At 43.5% G+C, this 7,302-nt stretch overlaps 1 long non-coding RNA gene across 1 annotated transcript; it reads right to left on the minus strand.

Moving 5' to 3' along the window:
- Positions 1-1,700: 1,700 nt before the first annotated feature.
- LOC142909677 (uncharacterized) lies at positions 1,701-7,037 on the minus strand. Its single transcript, XR_012932470.1, has 4 exons — positions 6,919-7,037; positions 6,584-6,735; positions 3,253-3,380; positions 1,701-2,469 (listed from the first exon to the last, which is right to left on the minus strand). It is a non-coding gene; the product is annotated as an uncharacterized LOC142909677 (long non-coding RNA).
- Between the last annotated feature and the right edge of the window lie 265 nt (positions 7,038-7,302).

The following is a 7,302-nucleotide window of genomic DNA, read 5'->3' on the forward strand; positions in this document are numbered from 1 at the left end:
CTCTCTCACCGCTTTGCTAAACCTGTTCTTCGACTCCTTGAATCTGTCTCTATCTCCACTCCTAAACGCTTCCTCCTTCTCCAACCTCAACCTTCTGAGCTTTGCTGAGAACCAGGGCTTATTGTTGTTAAAGTTCACCCTGGTACGTGTTGGGATACAGCAGTCCTCACAGAAGCTGATGTAGGACGTCACAGCCTCTGTGAGTTCATCCAGACTATTGGTAGCAGTCGTGAACATATCCCAGTCAGTACAGTCTAAGCACGCCCGCAAATCTTCCACAGCCTGACTGGTCCACTGTTTAGATGTCCTCACAGCAGGTTTACAGAGTTTTAGTTTCTGCCTGTATGCAGGAATCAGGTGGACCATGGCATGGTCAGAGTGTCCTAGTGCTGCTCGGGGGACGGCGTGGTAGGCTCTACTGACTGTAGTGTAGCAGTGATCCAGAGTGTTCCCTTCTCTGGTTGGGCATTTAATGAATTGTATGTATTTGGGGAGTTCGTGGCTGAGATTACCTTTGTTAAAGTCGCCAAGTACGATAACCAACGAATCTGGATTTGCTCGCTCCACACTCAGAATCTGATCGGCGAGCATGCGTTGGGCCTCTTTAACCTGAGGACAAGGCGGCAAATAAACTCCGACCAAAATGAGCGACGCGAACTCGCGAGGCGAGTAAAACGGTTTACAGGTTATAAAAATTGATTCAAGGAGTGGAGAACAATGTTGCAGAATCACTGTGACATCTACACACCAGCCACTGTTAATGTAAAAACAAATACCACCGCCTTTCGTCTTGCCGGAGAGTGCTATGTCACGATCCGATCTTACAAGATGGAATCCTGCTAGTTGTAGCGAAGTGTCCGGAATCAAATCACACAGCCATGTTTCCGTGAAGCACAATGCAGAAGCTGAAAGAAAGTCTTTGTTTTTTACCATCAGTAGCTGAAGTTCATCCATTTTGTTGTACAGTGAACGTACGTTGGAGAGGAAAAAGCTCGGAAGCACTGTTCGGATCCCGCGTCTGCGTAGCCGTACTAGAGCCCCCGACCGTTTACCCCTTGGGCGGCGTTTCGTTGCTTGAGCAAAGCCTAGCGCGGCATTGACTAGAATGCCTACTAATTCTGCCGCTGGAAGCAGAAAAGTAGGAATTAAATCCACAGGAGTTGTTTCCCTGATATTTAAAAGTTCATCTCTTGTTAGAGAACTCCGAAAATCTTGGCAAAACACTGAATTGACAGACAAAACAAGACAAAACAGGGCGCACCGACCGGCTGAGGCTACCATCATCAGCGCCATCTTCGCACCAGCACGGGTGTGCTGAACAGCAGGACTCTCTCACCAGCACTGGTGTGTTGAACAGTAGGCCCCTCTCACCAGCATGGCAGTGGTGAACAGCAGGCCCCTCTCACCAACACGGGTGTGATGAACAGTAGGCCTCTCTCACCAGCATGGGAGTGAACAGCAGGCCCCTCTCACCAACACGGGGGTGATGAACAGCACGCCCCTCACACCAGCACGGGTGTGATGAATAGTAGGCCTCTCTCACCAGCACGGGTGTGATGAACAGCAGGCCCCTCTCACCAGCACGGGTGTGTTGAACAGCAGGCCCCTCTCACCAGCACGGGTGTGTTGAACAGCAGGCCCCTCTCACCAGCACGGGTGTGTTGAACAGCAGGCCCCTCTCACCAGCACGGGTGTGCTGAACAGTAGGCCCCTCTCACCAGCACGGGTCTGTTGAACAGCAGGCCCCTCTCACCAGCACGGGTGTGCTGAACAGTAGGCCCCTCAACACGGGTGTGCTGAACAGCAGGCCACTCTCACCAACACGGGTGTGCTGAACAGTAGGCCCCTCAACAGCAGGCCCCTCTCACCAGCACGGGTGTGCTGAACAGCAGGCCCCTCAACACGGGTGTGCTGAACAGCAGGCCTCTCTCACCAGCACCGGTGTGCTGAACAGCAGGCCCCTCTCACCAACACGGATGTGATGAACAGCAGGCCCCTCTCACCAGCACGGGTGTGCTGAACAGCAGGCCCCTCAACACGTGTGAGCTGAACAGCAGGCCTCTCTCACCAGCACGGGTGTGCTGAACAGCAGGCCCCTCTCACCAGCACGGGTGTGCTGAAAAGCAGTGTGTTGAACAGCAGGCCTCTCTCACCAGCAAGGGTGTGCTGAACAGCAGGCCCCTCAACACGGGTGTACTGAACAGCAGGCCTCTCTCACCAGCACGGGTGTGATGAACAGCAGGCCCCAAAACAGCAGGCCTCTCTCACCAGCACGGGTGTGATGAACAGCAGGCCTCTCTCACCAGCACGAGTGTGTTGAACAGCAAGCCCCTCTCAAGACAAAACAAGACAAAACTGGACAAAACAGGGCGCACCAACCGGCCGAGGCTGCCATCATCGGCGCCATCTTGGGTGGTTAAACATGCTGGATTGACCAGAAATGTTCACGGAATCCTGCCCCACACTAACCTGCATAAACATCAACCAGCTTTGAGAAGGCATTTGATGATTTTTTTATACAAATCCTCACTTAACTTCACATTTTGCATGAAGATGTAGGCTTTGGTTCAATCAAGCAAGCAAATCTGCACAAACATCCTATATCAGAACAAGTGTTGTGAATAATGCCAAAATAGTGGTCCGTGAAATGTTTTTCATATTAATCAATTTTCATTCTATATTTTTGTCAAGTTATTTTACACTGTATAAACAGTTTCAACAGGTAGTGAGGCCCCTAATTATGGGTTCTGCACAGCAACAGAGGAAGTGAACAGCCCTCCTTGATGTGCTTCCTTTCATTATCAAAAATGCTTGTATTTTGTAAAGGATTTTAAAGGTAAAAAAATTTAATCTGGTGATTAAAAGGACCCCCCCAAGGACAATAAACATTTACATCAAACTGGCTGATGTCCGAGAATAGGAAAAGGAATTCATGTGGCGACATTTAAACAAAACACATTATGTAATACCTGACATTCTAGTTTATAAAAATGTCAAGGTTTAAATATAAACACTATCCAGAGGGAGAAAACCTAAAAAAAATTAAGCTTGATTATTTAATTGTTGTGCTATGTTAACTCTAGCACCAGTGGAGGAAAAAAGTGCTTGGAAAACTCATGTTAACAATTTCCTTGTATGGAACAGGGAAAGTAATTATTACAATCTTCAATTAAGTAGAATATTGACTCCAACTGTGCAATTGTAATGAATAAAATAGAAAATTACACAATAGCCGCAGCATGTCATACTTACTTCACCAAAGAGTGTCAGTTTGTTATCTGGAAGCAAGCTATTAGATTCATCAAGCAAAAAATCTCTTCGAATGAATTTTTTAAATCCCCAGTCTTTTCCTTGGACAAAGCGGTATGCTCGCGGGGTCTCTGTAAAAAAATAGGTTTCAAACAATACTCACCAGTTCTTACAATAAACTGTGGTAATTTCATGTAATGGGAAAAAAAAAACTTCATTATATTTTCAAAATGTAAAGATAGCAATGTATTCTAAAGCCCTGCGCCACGGTGGCAGTCAACTACCTCGCCTGGTATATAGGTCATGGGTTCGATCTCAACCCTGATGCCTGTATATTTGGAGTCTGCATGTTCTCCTTGTGCTTGCATGTATTTTTATCCAGGTCTTCCGGTTTTTCCCTCCATATTTATAAAAATCCAGAGTATTTGGCTGCTATGCATTTCCACACAATAAGCCATCTCGTTAGGCTATTGTTTGTGGCCAGGGCACTTCTGAAAAAGAGCTATGTACAGTGAGGAAAAAAAAGTATTTGATCCCCTGCTGATTTTGTACGTTTGCCCACTGACAAAGAAATGATCAGTCTATCATTTTAATGATAGGTTTATTTGAACAGTGAGAGACAGAATAACAACAAAATCCAGAAAAACGCATGTCAAAAATGTTATAAATTGATTTGTATTTTAATGAGGGAAATAAATATTTTACCCCTCTGCAAAACATGACCTAGTACTTGGTGGCAAAACCCTTGTTGGCAATCACAGAGGTCAGACGTTTCTTGTAGTTGGCCACCTGGTTTGCACACATCTCAGGAGGGATTTTGTCCCACTCCTCTTTGCAGATCTTCTCCAAGTCATTAAGGTTTCGAGGCTGACGTTTGGCAACTCGAACCTTCAGCTCCCTCCACATATTTTCTATGGGATTAAGGTCTGGAGACTGGCTAGGCCACTCCAGGACCTTAATGTGCTTTTTCTTGAGCCACTCCTTTGTTGCCTTGGCCGTGTGTTTTGGGTTATTGTCATGCTGGAATACCCATACACGACCCATTTTCAATGCCCTGGCTGAGGGAAGGAGGTTCTCACATGGCCCCGTCCATTTTCCCTTTGATGCGGTGAAGTTGTCCCGTCCCCTTAGCAGAAAAACACCCCCAAAGCATAATGTTTCCACCTCCATGTTTGACAGTGGGGATGGTGTTTTTGGCGTCATAGGCAGCATTCCTCCTCCTCCAAACACGGCGAGTTGAGTTGATGCCAAAGAGGTCCATTTTGGTCTCATCTGACCACAACACTTTCACCCAGTTGTCCTCTGAATCACTCAGATGTTCATTGGCAAGCTTCAGACGGGCATGTATATGTGCTTTCTTGAGCAGGGGGACCTTGCGGGCGCTGCAGGATTTCAGTCCTTCACGGCGTAGTGTGTTACCAATTGTTTTCTTGGTGGCTATGGTCCCAGCTGCATTGAGATCATTGACAAGATCCTCCTGTGTAGTTCTGGGCTGATTCCTCACCGTTCTCATGATCATTGCAACCCCACGAGGTGAGATCTTGCATGGGGCCCCAGACCGAGGGAGATTGACAGTTCTTTTGTGTTTCTTCCATTTGCGAATAATCGCACCAACTGTTGTCACCTTCTCACCAAGCTGCTTGGCAATGGTCTTGTAGCCCATTCCAGCCATGTGTAGGTCTACAATCTTGTCCCTGCCATCCTTGGAGAGCTCTTTGGTCTTGGCCATGGTGGAGAGTTTGGAATCTGATTGATTGCTTCTGTGGAAAGGTGTCTGTTATACAGGTAAGCTGAGATTAGGAGCACTCCCTTTAAGAGTGTGCTCCTAATCTCAGCTCGTTACCTGTATAAAAGACACCTGGGAGCCAGAAATCTTTCTGATTGAGAGGGAGTCAAATACTTATTTCCCTCATTAAAATGCCAATCAATTTATACAATTTTTGACATGCGTTTTTCTGGATTTTGTTGTTGTTATTCTGTCTCTCACTGTTCAAATAAACCTACCATGAAAATTATAGACTGATCACTTCTTTGTTAGTGGGCAAACGTATAAAATCAGCAGGGCATCAAATACTTTTTTCCCACACTGTAGCTCAGTGGGCCTTGCCTGGTAAAATAAAAATAGTTCAGTTTAGCTTTTAACTTCAAGGTAGATGAAAATCAGACCTGGATTTAAGTGTATGAAGATATAGTTCATATGGATTAGGTGAATGTGTTTGTGTATTAATAATGCTTGTCTTTGTAAACATGGTTGTGTGACGTGAGTTACATGTTAACATTACCAAAGACAACACCAAAGCAAATACTAAGAAAAAAACATGAAAGTTTAAAACAAAAAGATAGATTTAGACTCTCAGAGAAATGTTAATAGCCTTAGCAAAGCACAGTAAATGTATGGATGTCATCACTTAAAATAGTTATCGCGCATTGAAAGAGTATCCTGAAAGTAATAAGGCAATTATAAAACAAACAATATGAACCACTAAAGCAAGGTAAAGGAGAAGTGTGAAATGGGATGAAAATGCCAACCTTTGTAAAACCACCAGAAATGAATAAAAAAATGGATGAGAATACAAACAAAAATAATGAAGTTGTAATAAACAGTGAGTGCAAGCAGAAAAAATAAAGCCGTCACTTGATAAATTACAATGGAATAACACATGGTGAAGATTGTAAAACTAGGAAAAGAAATGTCCGTGAATGACAATGTCCAGGTACACTAAGCAAAATAAAATTATTATTGGAGGGTCAATATCATGGAAAACACAAAAATATGCATAATGGAAACTCCTGAAGGTGGAACAGGATCAAGATCACTTTTGGAATATGAATTTGATAATGAAAAGTTGCAATGTGCTACAGGATGAAAGATTCCAATCTAGTGCATATTACCTACTATGAAACACTGATTACAAATAGAAACACTGACAAATGGAATAAAACTACAAAGTACACAAAGCGTGGAGAGAAGTATGTTGAGAATTACAGTGAGAAACTGAAAGAGGAACACGTTGGTCAAATCAAAACGGCAAATTAGAGACATCATATTCACTGTTGTAAATATAGATTGGGCTTGGACAGGACACATCGCTAAATGGGATGGTTGATGGATGAGACTAGTGGTCGAATAGGAAGAAAAGTAAAGTACATGCCCAAGACGATGTCAAACGTAGACAAGGAGATATTAGATCAGCTCATGTGAAGGATGAGGGATGGTGTTCGTAAGGTTTATAAAATGTTTCAAGCAGTCGATAAATAATGGCTGATTATGATATAATCCTGTTACCAAATACACATATGACGTGAATTGATACTTTAATACAAGTAGTTTCACCCATAGCCTTGGTTTCCTCTCCCTTGGCATTAAGAATAGAAATCTTGAACTTGGCGTAGACTTCACTCTTGGGACAGCTGACCAATAACAAGGACAACGATAGGTAATCTTTGCTCTCTTCGTCAAAACCCTCGGGGTTTATGCGTAGGCACCTGATTGAACATATGAACAAGACATGGTCGTTAATATTAGGTGTGTATGTACGCGCAGACTACATTACTAAAACAATATAGTATGAACTAAAACATGCACTATGCAAAATTGTTCTAGTAAAGCACCTCCGTGAGCATTGTGATTTTTTTTTAATGTCATAAAATAGCCAGAATTTACTGTACCATTTCAATGTATCATTGGTGCCTGCTGAAAATGTAGAACTCTTGAGAACTTGGCCCATTTCTTCAAGACAGAAGCTGAAATTGTTGATGGTCCACATATAAGAGAACTTTACGACCTTAACCTGAAACACACGAGCACATAACAGCTATAAAGCTCATGCATTACCATAAATACATGACCATTGACAAACCCTCAAGCATTTCACCCACACATCTGAATATTGTGCTCAAAAAACACAAACTGTCTATAAGGAAAGAAACATTACTGTAAATGAAAGGGTCTTATTAGTGTTCTGGGATTACCTTGCATGTTCATTACTGCACAGCGTTAACACAACAAGTCTCAACATGTCATAGATTAGAGTGTGCAATAAAAGGCCTTTT

Source organism: Petromyzon marinus, unplaced genomic scaffold (genome assembly GCF_048934315.1).
Source record: "Petromyzon marinus isolate PM22_M1 ecotype Great Lakes invasive population unplaced genomic scaffold, UKy_Petmar_22M1.pri1.0 PM_G_Scaffold_130, whole genome shotgun sequence".
NCBI lineage: Eukaryota > Metazoa > Chordata > Hyperoartia > Petromyzontiformes > Petromyzontidae > Petromyzon > Petromyzon marinus.